At 46.7% G+C, this 17709-nt stretch overlaps 1 protein-coding gene across 3 annotated transcripts in view; it reads right to left on the reverse strand.

Moving 5' to 3' along the window:
* LOC134927811 (uncharacterized) overlaps nt 1-17709 on the reverse strand; it is a 245165-nt gene that overhangs the window by 165170 nt on the left and 62286 nt on the right. The gene's annotated exons all lie outside the window — the stretch shown is intronic.

Below are 17709 nucleotides of genomic sequence, written 5' to 3' on the forward strand. Positions count from 1 at the left end.
CTGGAATGTTGATCTCCATATACCTGTACGAGCCTTTCACACGAACTGTCTATATTATTGGGGAATTTATTTATGCATGTGGATAGGTTGCTTTAAGGGATATAGCAATCGCCGCTTTTATAAAAAGCAACTTACACGTACAATGGTATTATTTAATTGAGTATATTCTGACTCTGATATGGAAGTTTGGGAGGTGTTGCTTAAATTAGGGGTGTAGCAGCCCCAATTCTACTAGGAAGCAGGCTGCCTATAAGTACGGCTTATTTCTTGTGCATCTGTTGTTTCACAGCTGGAGGTTATGCATGCCTTCAGTAGTTATTATTGTGTATCTCCTATCTATGTAATTTCAGAGTAGATTCACCTATGATGTAGACTTCCATATGTCAAGACAATTAGGATTCACTTTTATGCCATTAAAGGAGTATTCCTTATTTGATTGTCTAGCAGTGTAAATACAATAATAATTATGGGGTATGGCAATCCCAATTTTCAGGTAGAGTAATCCACATGCACACTAATCCTTGATGGCTTTAAGGAACAATTCCTATTTTATTTAGCTACCAGTGTAGATAGGGTGAGGAGTTCTAATCTTGATGTGAGGTAGGCCATATACATATTGGTCCTTGATAATCATAAATTTATTAGACTTAGTGTATTGGGAGAATTACTTATTAATTTTTTATATCAAGAGTGAAATATTTATTATGAAGTGGGATTATATATTAAAGTTATAGATATTTCCAGAAGTATACGTTATAACACTATGTATTCTAGCTGTTAGTTATATCACAGTAAAATATCTGTGTGGATATTGATAGGGTTTGTAATTTTTACATACACTGTCTCAATAATAGCTGCTTCAGGGTCCTGTTGGAGCCTGCATCTGCATGTAAGGTCTTAAATGTTACTAATTCCTTTGTTACAATGTATTATAATGAGTATATCCTATTTAGAGCATGCAGCTGCTTGGCTTCTGAATGTTGCCAATATGTTTCAATATAGTGGTGTTGAGACTATTCCTATCACAGCCACTCTGTTGCCAGAGTATGTTATAATAAGATTTTACTCACCGGTAAATCTATTTCTCGTAGTCCGTAGTGGATGCTGGGTACTCCGTAAGGACCATGGGGAATAGACGGGCTCCGCAGGAGACTGGGCACTCTAAAGAAAAGATTAGGTACTACATCTGGTGTGCACTGGCTCCTCCCTCTATGCCTCTCCTCCAGACCTCAGTTAGGGAAACTATGCCCGGAAGAGCTGACATTACTAGGAAAGGATTTGGAATCCAGGGTAAGACTCATACCAGCCACACCAATCACACCGTACAACCATACAACTTGTGATAATTATACCCAGTTAACAGTATGAACAACAACTGAGCCTCATTAAACTGATGGCTCAGAACAAAAAACCCTATAGTTAAGCAATAACTATATACAAGTATTGCAGAATTCCACACTTGGGACTGGCTCCCAGCATCCACTACGGACTACGAGAAATAGATTTACAGGTGAGTAAAATCTTATTTTCTCTGACGTCCTAGTGGATGCTGGGTACTCCGTAAGGACCATGGGGATTATACCAAAGCTCCCAAACGGGCGGGAGAGTGCGGATGACTCTGCAGCACCGAATGAGCAAACTCAAGGTCCTCCTCAGCCAGGGTATCAAACTTGTAGAATTTTGCAAAAGTGTTTGATCCCGACCAGGTAGCAGCTCGGCAAAGTTGTAAAGCCGAGACCCCTCGGGCAGCCGCCCAAGAAGAGCCCACCTTCCTCGTGGAATGGGCTTTCACCGATTTTGGATGCGGCAATCCAGCCGCAGAATGAGCTTGCTGAATCGTGTTACAGATCCAGCGAGCAATAGTTTGCTTTGAAGCAGGAGCACCCAGCTTGTTGGATGCATACAGGATAAACAGCGAGTCAGTTTTCCTGACTCTAGCCGTCCTGGAAACATAGATTTTCAGGGCCCGGACTACGTCCAGCAACTTGGAAGCCTCCAAGTCCCGAGTAGCCGCAGGCACCACAATAGGTTGGTTCAAATGAAACGCTGATACCACCTTAGGGAGAAATTGGGGACGAGTCCTCAATTCTGCCCTGTCCATATGGAAGATCAGATAGGGGCTTATACATGACAAAGCCGCCAATTCTGACACACGCCTAGCCGAAGCCAAGGCCAAAAGCATGACCACTTTCCACGTGAGATATTTCAACTCCACGGTCTGAAGTGGCTCAAACCAATGTGATTTTAGGAAATCCAACACAACGTTGAGATCCCAAGGTGCCACTGGGGGCACAAAAGGGGGCTGAATATGCAGCACTCCCTTAACAAACGTCTGTACTTCAGGCAGTGAAGCCAGTTCTTTTTGAAAGAAAATAGACAGGGCCGAAATCTGGACTTTAATGGATCCCAATTTTAGGCCCATAGTCACTCCTGACTGTAGGAAGTGCAGAAATCGACCCAGCTGAAATTCTTCTGTTGGGGCCTTCATAGCCTCACACCAAGCAACATATTTTCGCCATATGCGGTGATAATGTTTTGCGGTCACATCCTTCCTAGCTTTTATCAGCGTAGGAATGACTTCAACCGGAATGCCCTTTTCCATCAGGATCCGGCGTTTAACCGCGATGCCGTCAAACGCAGCCGCGGTAAGTCTTGGAACATACAGGGCCCCTGCTGTAGCAGGTCCTGTCTGAGAGGCAGAGGCTAAGGGTCCTCTGAGATCATTTCTTGTAGTTCCAGGTACCAAGTCCTTCTTGGCCAATCCGGAACGATGAGTATAGTTCTTACTCCTCTCTTTCTTATTATCCTCAGTACCTTTGGTATGAGAGGAAGAGGAGGGAACACATAAACCGACTGGTACACCCACGGTGTCACTAGAGCGTCCACAGCTATCGCCTGAGGGTCCCTTGACCTGGCGCAATATCTTTTTAGCTTTTTGTTGAGGCGGGACGCCATCATGTCCACCTGTGGCCTTTCCCAACGATTTACAATCAGCTGGAAGACTTCTGGATGAAGTCCCCACTCTCCCGGGTGGAGGTCGTGCCTGCTGAGGAAGTCTGCTTCCCAGTTGTCCACTCCCGGAATGAACACTGCTGACAGTGCTATCACGTGATTTTCTGCCCATCGGAGAATCCTTGTGGCTTCTGCCATCGCCATCCTGCTTCTTGTGCCGCCCTGTCGGTTTACATGGGCGACCGCCGTGATGTTGTCTGACTGAATCAGCACCGGCTGGTTTTGAAGTAGGGGTCTTGCCTGACTTAGGGCATTGTAAATGGCCCTTAGTTCCAGAATATTTATGTGTAGGGAAGCTTCCTGACTCGACCATTGTCCTTGGAAGTTTCTTCCCTGAGTGACTGCCCCCCAACCTCGGAGGCTTGCATCCGTGGTCACCAGGATCCAGTCCTGTATGCCGAATCTGCGGCCCTCGAGAAGATGAGCACTCTGCAGCCACCACAGCAGAGACACCCTGGCCCTCGGGGACAGGGTGATCAGCCGATGCATCTGAAGATGCGATCCGGACCACTTGTCTAACAGATCCCACTGAAAGATCCGTGCATGGAATCTGCCAAATGGAATTGCCTTGTAAGAAGCTACCATCTTTCCCAGGACTCGCGTGCAGTGATGCACCGACACCTGTTTTGGTTTTAGGAGGTCTCTGACCAGAGATGACAACTCCTTGGCCTTCTCCTCTGGGAGAAACACCTTCTGTTCTGTGTCCAGAATCATACCCAGGAACAGCAGACGCGTCGTAGGAACCAGCTGCGACTTCGTGATATTCAGAAACCAGCCGTGCTGTTGTAGCACTTCCTGAGATAGTGCTACTCCGACCAACAACTGCTCCCTGGACCTCGCCTTTATCAGGAGATCGTCCAAGTACGGGATAATTATAACTCCCTTCTTTCGAAGGAGTATCATCATTTCGGCCATTACTTTGGTAAATACCCTCGGTGCCGTGGACAGACCAAACGGCAACGTCTGGAATTGGTAATGGCAGTCCTGTACCACAAAACGGAGGTACACCTGGTGAGGTGGGTAAATGGGGACATGTAGGTAAGCATCCTTGATGTCCAGTGATACCATGTAATCCCCCTCTTCCAGGCTTGCAATAACCGCCCTGAGCGATTCCATTTTGAACTTCCTTATAAAAGTGTTCAAGGTTTTCAAATTTAGAATGGGTCTCACCGAACCGTCTGGTTTCGGTACCACAAACATTGTGGAATAGTAACCCCGTCCCTGTTGAAGAAGGGGAACTTTGATTATCACCTGCTGGAGGTACAGCTTGTGAATTGCCGCCAGTACTACCTCCCTGTCCTGGGGAGTAGCTGGCAAGGCTGATTTGAGGTAACGGCGAGGGGGAGACGTCTCGAATTCCAGCTTGTATCCCTGAGATACCACTTGTAGAACCCAGAGATCCACCTGTGAGCGAACCCACCGGTCGCTGAAGTTCCGGAGACGGGCCCCCACCGCACCTGGCTCCACATGTGGAGCCCCAGCGTCATGCGGTGGACTTAGTGGAAGCAGGGGAGGATTTTTGTTCTTGGGAACTGGCTGTATGGTGCAGCTTTTTCCCTCTACCCCTGCCTCTGGGCAGAAAGGACGCGCCTCTAACTCGCTTGCCTTTCTGAGGCCGAAAGGACTGTACTTGATAATACGGTGCTTTCTTAGGCTGTGAGGGAACTTGAGGTAAAAAAGTCGACTTCCCAGCTGTTGCTGTGGATACGAGGTCTGAAAGACCGTCCCCAAACAATTCCTCACCCTTATAAGGCAAAATTTCCATGTGCCTTTTAGAATCAGCATCACCTGTCCACTGCCGAGTCCATAATACTCTCCTGGCAGAAATGGACATTGCATTAATTCTAGATGCCAGCCGGAAAATGTCCCTCTGTGCATCTCTCATATATAAGACTACGTCTTTAATATGCCCTATGGTTAGCAATATAGTGTCCCTGTCCAGGGAATCAATGTTATCAGACAGGGAATCTGACCACGCTGCTGCAGCACTACACATACATGCTGAAGCAATAGCAGGTCTCAGTATAGTACCTGAGTGTGTATACACAGACTTCAGGATAGCCTCCTGCTTTCTATCTGCAGGATCCTTTAAGGCGGCCGTATCCTGAGAAGGCAGTGCCACCTTTTTTGATAAGCGTGTGAGCGCCTTGTCCACCTTAGGGGATGTCTCCCAGCGTAACCTATCCGTTGGCGGGAAAGGGTACGCCATTAGTAACCGCTTAGAAATTACTAGTTTCTTATCTGGGGAACCCCACGCTGCTTCACACAATTCATTTAACTCATCAGATGGGGGAAAAGTCACTGGCTGCTTTTTCTCCCCTAACATAATACCCTTTTTTGTGGTAACCGGGTTAATGTCAGAAATGTGCAACACATTTTTCATTGCCGTAATCATGCATCGGATGGCCCTAGTGGATTGTATATTTGTCTCATCCTCGTCGACACTGGAGTCAGACTCCGTGTCGACATCTGTGTCTGCCATCTGAGGTAGGGGGCGTTTTTGAGCCCCTGATGGCCTCTGAGATGCCTGGGCAGGCGCGGGCTGAGATGCCGGCTGTCCCAAAGCTGCGTCATCGAACCTTTTATGCAAGGAGTTGACACTGTCGGTTAATACCTTCCACATATCCATCCACTCAGGTGTCGGCCCCGCAGGGGGCGACATCACACTTATCGGCACCTGCTCCACCTCCACGTAAGCGTCCTCATCAAACATGTCGACACAGCCGTACAGACACACCGCACACACACACACAGGGAATGCTCTGACTGAGGACAGGACCCCACAAAGTCCTTTGGGGAGACAGAGAGAGAGTATGCCAGCACACACCAGAGCGCTATATAACAGAGGGATATACACTATATACAAAGTGAATTTTCCCCCTATAGCTGCTTATATCACAATTTGCGCCTAAATTTATGTGCCCCCCCCCTCTCTTTTTTACCCTTTCTGTAGTGTATACTGCAGGGGAGAGCCTGGGGAGCGTCCTTCCAGCGGAGCTGTGAAGAGAAAATGGCGCTGGCTGTGCTGAGGGAGATAGCCCCGCCCCTTCAACGGCGGGCTTCTCCCGCTTTTTATAACGTTAATGGCGGGGGTTTCTGCACATATACAGTGTTAAACACTGTATTATGTGCTTTTTATTGCCAAAAGGTATACTAATTGCAGCCCAGGGCGCCCCCCCCCCCCAGCACCCACCAGTGGCCGGAGCATGTGGTGTGCTGTGGGAGCAATGGCGCACAGCTGCAGTGCTGTGCGCTACCTTATTGAAGACCGAAGTCTTCAGCCGCCGATTTCCTCCGGTTTCTTCCGTCTTCTGGCTCTGCAAGGGGGACGGCGGCGCGGCTCCGGGAACGGACGATCGAGGTTGGGCCCTGTGTTCGATCCCTCTGGAGCTAATGGTGTCCAGTAGCCTAGAAGCACAAGCTAGCTGCAAGCAGGTAGGTTTGCTTCTCTCCCCTATGTCCCACGTAGCAGTGAGTCTGTTGCCAGCAGATCTCACTGAAAATAAAAAACCTAACAAATACTTTTCTTTTTAGTGAACTCAGGAGAGCCCACTAAGTGCAACCAGCTCAGGCCGGGCACAGATTCTAACTGAGATCTGGAGGAGGGGCATAGAGGGAGGAGCCAGTGGACACCAGATGTAGTACCTAATCTTTTCTTTAGAGTGCCCAGTCTCCTGCAGAGCCCGTCTATTCCCCATGGTCCTTATGGAGTACCCAGCATCCACTAGGACGTCAGAGAAAATTATATGAGAACAGTATAACCTTCACAGCACTTTTGGTGTCTATAGCTGCTGATACAGAGTCTAGAGTCTGTGACAACCCTATCACCAGTAGTGACAGTCTATATAACCAAAATAGGGTTAAACCTATCATTAGATGTAACATGCAGACACCAGCATATGTATCCTGTCTCAGTACTCTGCTACAGCTAAGTGTGGTCTCCCTATCAGTGGGGATTAGCAGCTGTCACAATACATTATTGATACATTTGTTTCACAACACTGGCACTGAATGTCCTTTCATCTAATCTGTATATTTTGCCTTCTGCAGCATGGTTTCCCTGTCACCAAAAACTAACAGCTAGCATCTTAAAGTAATTCACGTATTTGTATCATAAAATTAAACACTAGACACACGTGGACACCCTTTGCCTTACACGCGTGTTTCACTGCATTTACGGCAGCTTCGTCAGGGAGCAACAAGAGCGCTTCCCAGGAGCATACATAAATTAGATCTGTGTGGCCCAATCAGCGTCGTATCTCAGATCATAAGATGCCGCCGGCCCATCATAATGCCGCTGTGCCCCGATAAGTCACATGCAGCCGCCGGCCAATCGGTTGCGTTCGTGATTAGCATGTGACACAGATGTCCAATCACGGTGCTTGAATGCTGTCTATGTTATACCCTCGGGGATGGGGATTTCACGAACACCATACCCCGGTACCTGTGTATATTATAGCAATCCATTGTCATATAACGTTGTCCATAATGGGATCTTAGTATATTAAAATTCACGGACCCCGCTGTTTTCCTTCATCTTGCAGCATATAAATTATCCTGTCTCATATATTCAGGCCTTAATGCCTTCATCCCCCGTCAGATAGTTTAATAAATAGATACATGTTCCTGGGCCAGTCCTTTTGTATCAAGCCCTGCCATGAATACTATGTGTGATCTATATTCCCACACTGATGCTGTATCTATTGTAATGATGCTTAGTAAGCAGTCAAGTGTATATCTCTTAGTTGGCAATGTTGCCTGATCTGCAAATAAAGAGTGAAGAATATATTGTGATCCTCCTGTATATATATATTTTGTCGAAGTCGAAAATATTATGGTCACACGCATCACATACAAACTCCACACAAGTGGCCTCCATGCGCGTGCTTGTTCTGCCGTGCGTGCCCATGCTCGCACGTTGCGTATATTGGCTCACGAGGTCCTGCGTATTAGCGCATGGTATGAGTAATTACGGTAGCATATGCATTTGCATGGAAAAGCCACAAAGACATATCTCATATTTAATCCACATAGCACATAATTTACACATAGCCCACACGCACCACACCAGCAAGTTACATTTACTTTGGAAAGGGAAAGAGAGAGATATTCAACTTTACAGGATATGAGGGGACAGAATTAGGTTAGGAGGTGGTGTTTGGTATCCAGCTGTACAGTATTTTAAGAGCAATATTCCGGTAGCAGTTTACAGAAGGTAGCACGCTACTGCGCATATCTATGCGCAGGAACAGAATATTAATATTGCACTGTATGTACTGTACTCTTGATATTCGGAGGGAACCCAGTGGAAGACATCTGCAAGTGTACCTGGACCAGGCATCGCCCACCTATTCAAACCAACCTATGACCCCTCATGTACTGTAAATGACCAGCCCTTTAACCTATGGATGAAGAGATTACAGTTTCCTTTGTTTCATGCTTTGGACTATTGTATAAAACCAAGCCTCCTGGCTGGCCTCAGTCTCTTTCTCTGACGGTCATCTATTCAGATTGACTGAGGACCGGAATCCAGGTTGCGCAGGCGAACAAACGTATGTATCCATTGATTGTAGCCTTTTCTCTTATGTGATTGTATTTCTCTGTGATTCCCCTTTTTAAGTAAACATTTGTTGTGGGTTGGACCCCAACATTTTATATACAATTGGTGTCGCATTCTTTTCCTGTTAGGGGTTATAAAGTGTATTCCGCCTCACATGTAGCTACTCTGTGCTTACAGCGTGACGGCGTGCTTACGCAACGTGTACGCATTTGTTAGGGGATTTAACCCAAACACGCTTAGAGGCTGCAGCAGCATGAACAGTTGTACATTTAAAGTATTGCTTTTGTTCCTGAAAGTTAATCTGCTTTAACAATATACACTGCTCAAAAAAATAAAGGGAACACTTAAACAACATAATGTAACTCCAAGTCAATCACACTTCTGTGAAATCAAACTGTCCACTTAGGAAGCAACACTGATTGACAATCAATTTCACATGCTGTTGTGCAAATGGAATAGACAACAGGTGGAAATTATAGGCAATTAGCAAGACACCCCCAATAAAGGAGTTGTTCTGCAGGTGATGACCACAGACCACTTCTCAGCTCCTATGCTTTCTGGCTGATGGTTTGGTCACTTTTGAAAGCTGGCGGTGCTTTCACTTTAGTGGTAGCATGAGACGGAGTCTACAACCCACACACGTGGCTCAGGTAGTGCAGCTCATCCAGGATGGCACATCAATGCGAGCTGTGGCAAGAAGGTTAGCTGTGTCTGTCAGCGTAGTGTCCAGAGCATGGAGGCGCAACCAGGAGACAGGCCAGTACATCAGGAGACGTGGAGGAGGCCGTAGGAGGGCAACAACCCAGCAGTAGGACCCGCTACCTCCGCCTTTGTGCAAGGAGGAACAGGAGGAGCACTGCCAGAGCCCTGCAAAATGACCTCCAGCAAGCCTCAAATGTGCATGTGTCTACTCAAATGATCAGAAACAGACTCCATGAGGGTGGTATGAGGGCCCGACGTCCACAGGTGGGGGTTGTGCTTACAGCCCAACACCGTGCAGGACGTTTGGCATTTGCCAGAGAACACCAAGATTGGCAAATTCGCCACTGGCGCCCTGTGCTCTTCACAGACGAAAGCAGGTTCTCACAGAGCACATGTGACAGACGTGACAGAGTCTGGAGACGCCAAGGAGAATGTTCTGCTGCCTGCAACATCCTCCAGCATGACCGGTTTGGCAGTGGGTCAGTAATGGTGTGGGGTGGCATTTCTTTGGGGGGCCGCACAGCCATCCATGTGCTCGCCAGAGGTAGCCTGACTGCCATTAGGTACCAAGATGAGATCCTCAGACCCCTTGTGAGACCATATGCTGGTGCAGTTGGCCCTGGGTTCCTCCTAATGCAAGACAATGCTAGACCTCATGTGGCTGGAGTGTGTCAGCAGTTCCTGCAAGACAAAGGCATTGATGCTATGGACTGGCCCGCCCGTTCCCCAGACCTGAATCCAATTGAGCATATCTGGGACATCATGTCTCGCTCCATCCACCAACGCCACGTTGCACCACTGACTGTCCAGGAGTTGGCGGATGCTTTAGTCCAGGTCTGGGAGGAGATCCCTCAGGAGACCATCCGCCACCTCATCAGGAGCATGCCCAGGCGTTGTAGGGAGGTCATACAGGCACATGGAGGCCACACACACTACTGAGCCTCATTTTGACTTGTTTTAAGGACATTACATCAAAGTTGGATCAGCCTGTAGTATGTTTTTCCACTTTAATTTTGAGTGTGACTCCAAATCCAGACCTCCATGAGTTAATAAATTTGATTTCCATTGATAATTTGTGTGTGATTTTGCTGTCAGCACATTCAACTATGTAAAGAACAAAGTATTTAATAAGAATATTTCATTCATTCAGATCTAGGATGTGTTGTTTAAGTGTTCCCTTCATTTTTTTGAGTAGTGTGTATGTATGTATGTATGTATGTATGTATGTATGTATGTATGTATGTATGTATGTATATATATATATATATATATATATATATACACACACACACACACACGATATTCTAATATTGTGGGAAGGCCTCTCTAAACCGTTGAGTGAATTCATCAAAATCCTGAATACTAACCACTTAAATTTAAAATTGACCTTGGAAGCAAGTCAAAGATCTATCAATATTTTGGATATAACCATCCAGATTGACGAAGATGGCAATATATCAACAGATCTCTACAGAAAACTGACAGCTACCAATAGTCTATTACATTCAACAAGCTCTCATTTACCAGCAACCATCAGAGGAATCCCCAAGGGAGAACTACTAAGAACAAAAAGAAACTGCTCCGGTGAGGAAACCTTTCATCTAAGGCAGAGTGAGTTGAGTGAATGCTTCAAAAAGAGAGGCTATAGCAATAGATTGATAAAGAAATCTATCAAGGAAGTTGAGACAAATCTCACTGCTGACGAGTCCTCAATTCTGCTCTATCTTCATGGAAGATCAAATAAGGGGTCTTGTGAGACAAGGCCGCCAATTCAGACACCCGCCTTGCGGATGCCAAGGCCAACAGCATGACCACTTTCCAAGTAAGAAATTTTAACTCTACCTTCTGCAAAGGTTCATACCAATAAGATTGAAGGAATTGCAACACCACGTTAAGATCCCATGGTGCCACAGGGGGCACAAAGGGAGGTTGGATGTGCAACACGCCTTTTACGAAGGTCTGAACTTCTGGAAGGGAGGCCAATTGTTTTTGGAAGAAAACCGATAAAGCTGAAATTTGAACTTTAATTGAGCCCAACTTTAGGCCCGCATCCACACCGGCTTGTTGAAAATGGAGAAAACGTCCTAACTGAAATTCTTCCGTAGGTGCCTTCTTGGATTCACACCAAAACACGTATTTTCTCCAAATACGGTGGTAATGTTTAGACGTTACTCCCTTCCTAGCCTGAATAAGAGTGGGGATAACTTCCTCGGGAATACCCTTTCGGGCTAGGATCCGGCGTTCAACCTCCAAGCCGTCAAACAAAGTCGTGGTAAGTCCTGGGACACGCACGGCCCCTGCTGTAACAGATCCTCCCTCAGAGGAAGAGGCGAGGAAACTCCTACGAGTAATTCCTGAAGATCCGGATACCAAGCCCTTCTTGGCCAGTCTGGAACAATGAGGATCGCTCGAACCTTTGTTCTTCTTATGATCTTTATCACTTTTGGAATGAGTGGAAGCAGAGGAACCACGTACACCGACTGAAACACCCACGGTGTCACTAGGGCATCCACTGCTATTGCTTGAGGGTCTCTTGACCTGGAACAATATCTCTGAAGTTTCTTGTTGAGGCGAGACGCCATCATGTCTATTTTAGGAATTCCCCAAAGACTTGTCACTTCTGCAAAGACCTCTTGATTAAGACCCCACTCTCCTGGATGGAGATCATGTCTGCTGAGGAAAGTCTGCTTCCCAGTTGTCCACTCCTGGAATGAAGATTGCTGACAGAGCGCTTGTATGCCTTTCCGCCCAACAGAGCACCTTTGTGGCCTCTGCCATTGCCACTCTGCTCTTTGTTCCGCCCTGGCGATTTATGTACGCTACTGCTGTTATGTTGTCCGACTGAATCAAGACGGGCCGATTGCGAAGAAGATGTTCCGCTTGCAGAAGGCCGCTGTGAATGGCCCTTAACTCCAGAACGTTTATGTGTAGACACATTTCCTGGCTTGACCATCTTCCCTTCCCTGGAAGCTTTCCCCCTGCATGACTGCTCCCCAGCCTCGGAGACTCGCATCCGTAGTCACTAAGATCCAGTCCTGGATCCCGAACCTGCGTCCCTCTAGGAGATGAGAGCTGTGCAGCCACCACAGGAGTGAGAAGCGTAATGTTCTGCATCAATTGGTCCCTGGATCTCACCTTTATCAGGAGTTCGTCCAAGCACGGGATAATCGTGACTCCTTGTTTGCCATCATTTCAGCCATTACTTTGTTGAAAACCCTCGGAGCCGTGGACAGACCGAACGGCAACGTCTGAAATTGGTAATGACAATCCCCGAACTGCAAACCTCAGGTAAGCCTGATCTGGGGGATAAATGTGAATATGCAAGTAGGCATCCTTTATGTCTACCGACACCATAAAATCCACCTCCTCCAGACTTGAGATCACTGCCCGGAGAGATTCCAGCTTGAATTTGAATTTTTTTAGGTAGAAATTGAGGGAATAAAGCAGCCAGTATTTACCCTGCACAGAAACAAAATAGCCCACCCAAATCTAACTCTCTCTGCACATGTTATATCTGCCCCCCTGCAGTACACATGGTTTTGCCCAATTGCTAAAAAATTTCCTGCTGCGATCAACTTGGAATTACCCCCATAGTTGAATATGCTGACAACAAAATCACACAAAAATTATCAATGGAAATCAAATTTATTAACCCATGGAGGTCTGGATTTGGAGTCACACTCAAAATTAAAGTGGAAAAACACACTACAGGCTGATCCAACTTTGATGTACTGTCCTTAAAACAAGTCAAAATGAGGCTCAGTAGTGTGTGTGACCTCCATGTGCCTGTATGACCTCCCTACAATGCCTGGGCATGCTCCTGATGAGGTGGCGGATAGTCTCCTGAGGGATCTCCTCCCAGACCTGGACTAAAGCATCCACCAACTCCTGGACAGTCAGTGGTGCAATGTGGCGTTGGTGGATGGAGCGAGACATGATGTCCCAGATGTGCTCATTTGGATTCAGGTCTGGGGAACGGGCGGGCCAGTATCAATGCCTTCGTCTTGCAGGAACTGCTGACACACTCCGGCCACATGGGGTCTAGCATTGTCTTGCATTAGGAGGAACCCAGGGCCAACCGCACCAGCATATGGTCTCACAAGGGTCTGAGGATCTCATCTCGGTACCTATTGGCAGTCAGGCTACCTCTGGAGAGCACATGGATGGCTGTGCGGCCCCCCAAAGAAATGCCACCCCACACCATTACTGACCCACTGCCAAACCGGTCATGCTGAAGGATGTTGCAGGCAGAACGTTCTCCTTGGCGTCTCCAGACTCTGTCACGTCTGTCACATGTGCTCTGTGAGAACCTGCTTTCATCTGTGAAGAGCACAGGGTGCCAGTGGCGAATTTGCCAATCTTGGTGTTCTCTGGCAAATACCAAACGTCCTGCACGGTGTTGGGCTGTAAGCACAACCCCCACCTGTGGACATCGGGCCCTCATAACACCCTCATGGAGTCTGTTTCTGATCGTTTGAGTAGACACATGCACATTTGAGGCTTGCTGGAGGTAATTTTGCAGGGCTCTGGCAGTGCTCCTCCTGTTCCTCCTTGCACAAAGGCGGAGGTAGCGGGTCCTGCTACTGGGTTGTTGCCCTCCTACGGCCTCCTCCACGTCTCCTGATGTACTGGCCTGTCTCCTGGTAGCGCCTCCATGCTCTGGACACTACGCTGACAGACACAGCACACCTTCTTGCCACAGCTCGCATTGATGTGCCATCCTGGATGAGCTGCGCTACCTGAGCCACTTGTGTGGGTTGTAGACTCCGTCTCATGCTACCACTAGAGTGAAAGCACCGCCAGCTTTCAAAAGTGACCAAAACATCAGCCAGAAATCATAGGAGCTGAGAAGTGGTCTGTGGTCACCACCTGCAGAACAACTCCTTTATTGGGTGTGTCTTGCTAATTGCCTATAATTTCCACCTGTTGTCTATTCCATATGCACAACAGCATGTGAAATTGATTGTCAATCAGTGTTGCTTCCTAAGTGGACAGTTTGATTTCACAGAAGTGTGATTGACTATATATGTGCCAACAATAGATATAACAAAACACAGTAAATACTGGATGTATATTACAGGGCGTTTGTACCACACAACCCTGAATGTATGCACTCTTTCTTATCTAACACTGTCCCAATGACAGGTAAAATACTTAAGTGTCCTGTAAAATGCACAGCGCTGGCGATCAGGCGGCTTTACAGAGGAGGATTTGCCCCAACAGTCCCAGGAACATCTAGCTCCGTTTTTTTTTTTTTTTTACTTGATAATTCTTTATTAGAAAATTTGTTCCGTTCAAACTCAGAAAGGGGAGGGGATACAGAAAAAAAAGAGGGAGCATGGGGGAGGGGGGTACAATGGGGGGGGGGGGGAGGGGGGGGGAGGAAGTCCAGGCGTACAAAGCATTAGCATAAAATCACACATAGTATCATTCACTATACTGTACAGCAACCATATATAGCCAGAGAAATAGAAAACACAAGAAAGAAAAAAAAAAACGAAAAAAAACAAAACAGTCCGACTCAAATAGCACGTTCGCCCCAGATTCCGATGCCACGTACTCTTGCCAACGAGCCCACTGTAGGGTTAACACCAGAAGAGGGATGCATGCCCATGGTTTCCATTTGGAAAGCATACTGTATTTTCCTTATAATTTTTGAGAGTAAGGGGGGGAAGGCTGTTTCCAGTCTTGTGCAATGGCTGCCCTAGTGGCAATAAAAAAATGGCCGAGAACATATCGGTCTCTAGGTGGTAATTCTATAGGGTAAGTATGGAGTAGTGCCAAGGATGGGGACATCTGGAGGGGAGTATGAATAACACTAGAAGCCAAGGCGAACACTTCACTCCATAAGTGACGTATTTTCGCACAGGACCAAAACACATGTAAAAGGTCAGCCCTCTCCGAGCAGTCTCTCCAGCACAAATCGGAGACCGAAGGCCAGATTCTATGTAATTTAACCGGAGTGTAGTATAGGTTATTCAATAATTTATAATGCATCTCTATATGGTTCGTACACTTGGACATCTTGTGGGATGAAAGCAATATCGCCTCCCACTGCTGTATGGAAAATGTGCATGCCAGATCCACCTCCCATTTAGAGTGTGCCGCTGATTTTCACCGGTTCTGGCTATCCTGTGCTATAGAATACCAAAAACTAATCGCTCCCTTACAATTACCCTTCGTCAATCTCAATAAAATGACGGGGGGCGGCAAATGCATTGGACCCATAGATTTAATAGAGGACTTCAACCAGTGGGTAATACGCATATACGTAAACAATTCTACTGGAGGTAGGCCAAATTGATCTTGCAAGGCACTAAATGGAGTGATCATCACTCCATCAACCAATGGTGCGATAGAGGCTATACCAGATGTAGTCCATTTCGTAAGGCTTAAGTCAGGAATCAACTTGGAGAGGGCCAACATAGACATGTTACGGGCTGGGAGAGAGACCACCCTTAGCAGAGTCCACAATGGTGTCCCACGCCACAAGGGAGTCTGAAATGGATCGGAGTGGGATACCGGGGGGGGGGGGGGGGGGTCTCTGTTGGATTGGAATCCACAGCAGATCAATCAAAGGGGTACGAGCATACAACTCCTTTTCCAGGTCCACCCAACATTTCCGGCCTGACGGCAGAGACCAATCGCTCAACTGGGCTATCAGGCAGGCAAATTGGTATTGTCTAAGATCTGGAACTGCCAAACCTCCTTGGCATCTAGGTTTAGATAGGTGTTTATAAGCTATGCGAGGGGGTTTCTTCTTCCAGATATATTTCAATATTACTGAATGTATACGGCCTATGATTCGTAACGGGACAATATAGAGGATTGCTCTGAAGAGATACATCAATATGGGGAGAATTGACATTTTGAACGCGGCCACTCTACCCAGCCACGATATTTCTAAGCCAAACCAAGATTTACATAGGGAGTCTATGTATTCAATCATAGGGCCATAGTTAATCTCTGCTGTTGTGGACAGAGAGTTAGGGATAAGAATCCCGAGATATATAAGAGAGTCTTTCTTCCAGTTATATTTATACCCTCTCTGGAGCTGCAATAGCTTATCCGGTTCTAGGTTAAAAGGTAGGGCTTCAGTTTTGGACGTATTCAGTTTGTAGAATGAGGCCGCACTAAATCTGTCAATGATCTTATGGAGGGCCGGGAAAGTGGAAACGGGGTTGGTAATGAAAAGTAGCACATCATCAGCAAATTAACTTTATGCGTAGAAGATCCCACCACTATACCAGAATAACCGGGGTTCTCCGAATCGCCAAGGCAAGCGGTTCAATAGCCAGCACACACGAGAGGGGATAGGGGGCACCCCTGTCTCGTGCAATTAGAGATTTTAAAGGAGAAGATGTGAAGCTATTACTAAACACTGTGGCGTTGGGAGCGCTATAGAGCGCTGAGATAGACGACAGGATGGGACCACCCATCCCAAACTTATCCAAAGTATTATATAGAAAACCCCAATGAAGCCTGTCAAAAGCTTTCTCAGCGTCGAGAGAGAGGAACACAGCTTCCTCCCTCTTAGTAGATATATATTCAGCTAAGTCAAAGGCCCTCCTCGTGTTATCAGATGCCTGGCGTCCTGTCACAAAACCCACTTGATCTGGATGGACTAAAGCTGGAATAAGGGGGGACAGTCTATTGGCAATAAGTTTGGAGTAAATTTTCAAGTCTGTGTTTAAAAGCGCTATTGGCCTATAGTTCTGGCAATAAGTAGGGTCTTTGCCGGGTTTATGTATTGTGATATTACGGGCTTGCAGTATTTCCTCTGGCAGGGAACCACAAGCAGTAGCATAATTAGAGAGCAGTAAGTGAGGGTTCAAGTTCTAAAACGTATTTCTTATAAAAGGAATTAGTGAAGCCATCGGGTCCGGGTGCCTTCTCCGATGGAAGGGACTTAATAACGGAGATTATTTCTTCTGAGTCCCAGGGTTTATTAAGAGAATCTAACTGATCTGGGGACAGCTGAGGAAACCTTAAGTCTTCCAGAAAGGAAGATATCAAAGCGGGAGTTGGTTGAATAGTAGCAGTATCCAAGGCTAAATTATATAAGTTATCATAGAACTTAGCGAAGGCGTTCGCTATATCAGCTGGGTTTAGCAATTTCTGTCCCATTGGGGTTTGAATACATTTAATTCTATTTCTAGTGTGGCGTGATCTTAGTTTCTGGGCCAGAAATTTGCCAGAGTTGTTGCCTAGGGAGTAATATTTCTGCTGGAGTTTAGCATAGGCACGTTGCATACGTTGTAGAAACATTTTCTGAAGTTGATTCTTAAGGGATACTATCTCCCGTTTCAAACGACGGGAGATAACGCCTGTAATAACTGCGTTTCTAAGGCTTCTTGTAAGCTCAGGAATTGTCTTTTCAACCTAGCCCCCGTTTGGATAATTGTCCCCCGTATCACTGCCTTCAGTGCACACCA

The sequence above is a fragment of the Pseudophryne corroboree genome, chromosome 5 (assembly GCF_028390025.1).
Source record: "Pseudophryne corroboree isolate aPseCor3 chromosome 5, aPseCor3.hap2, whole genome shotgun sequence".
Lineage (NCBI taxonomy): Eukaryota > Metazoa > Chordata > Amphibia > Anura > Myobatrachidae > Pseudophryne > Pseudophryne corroboree.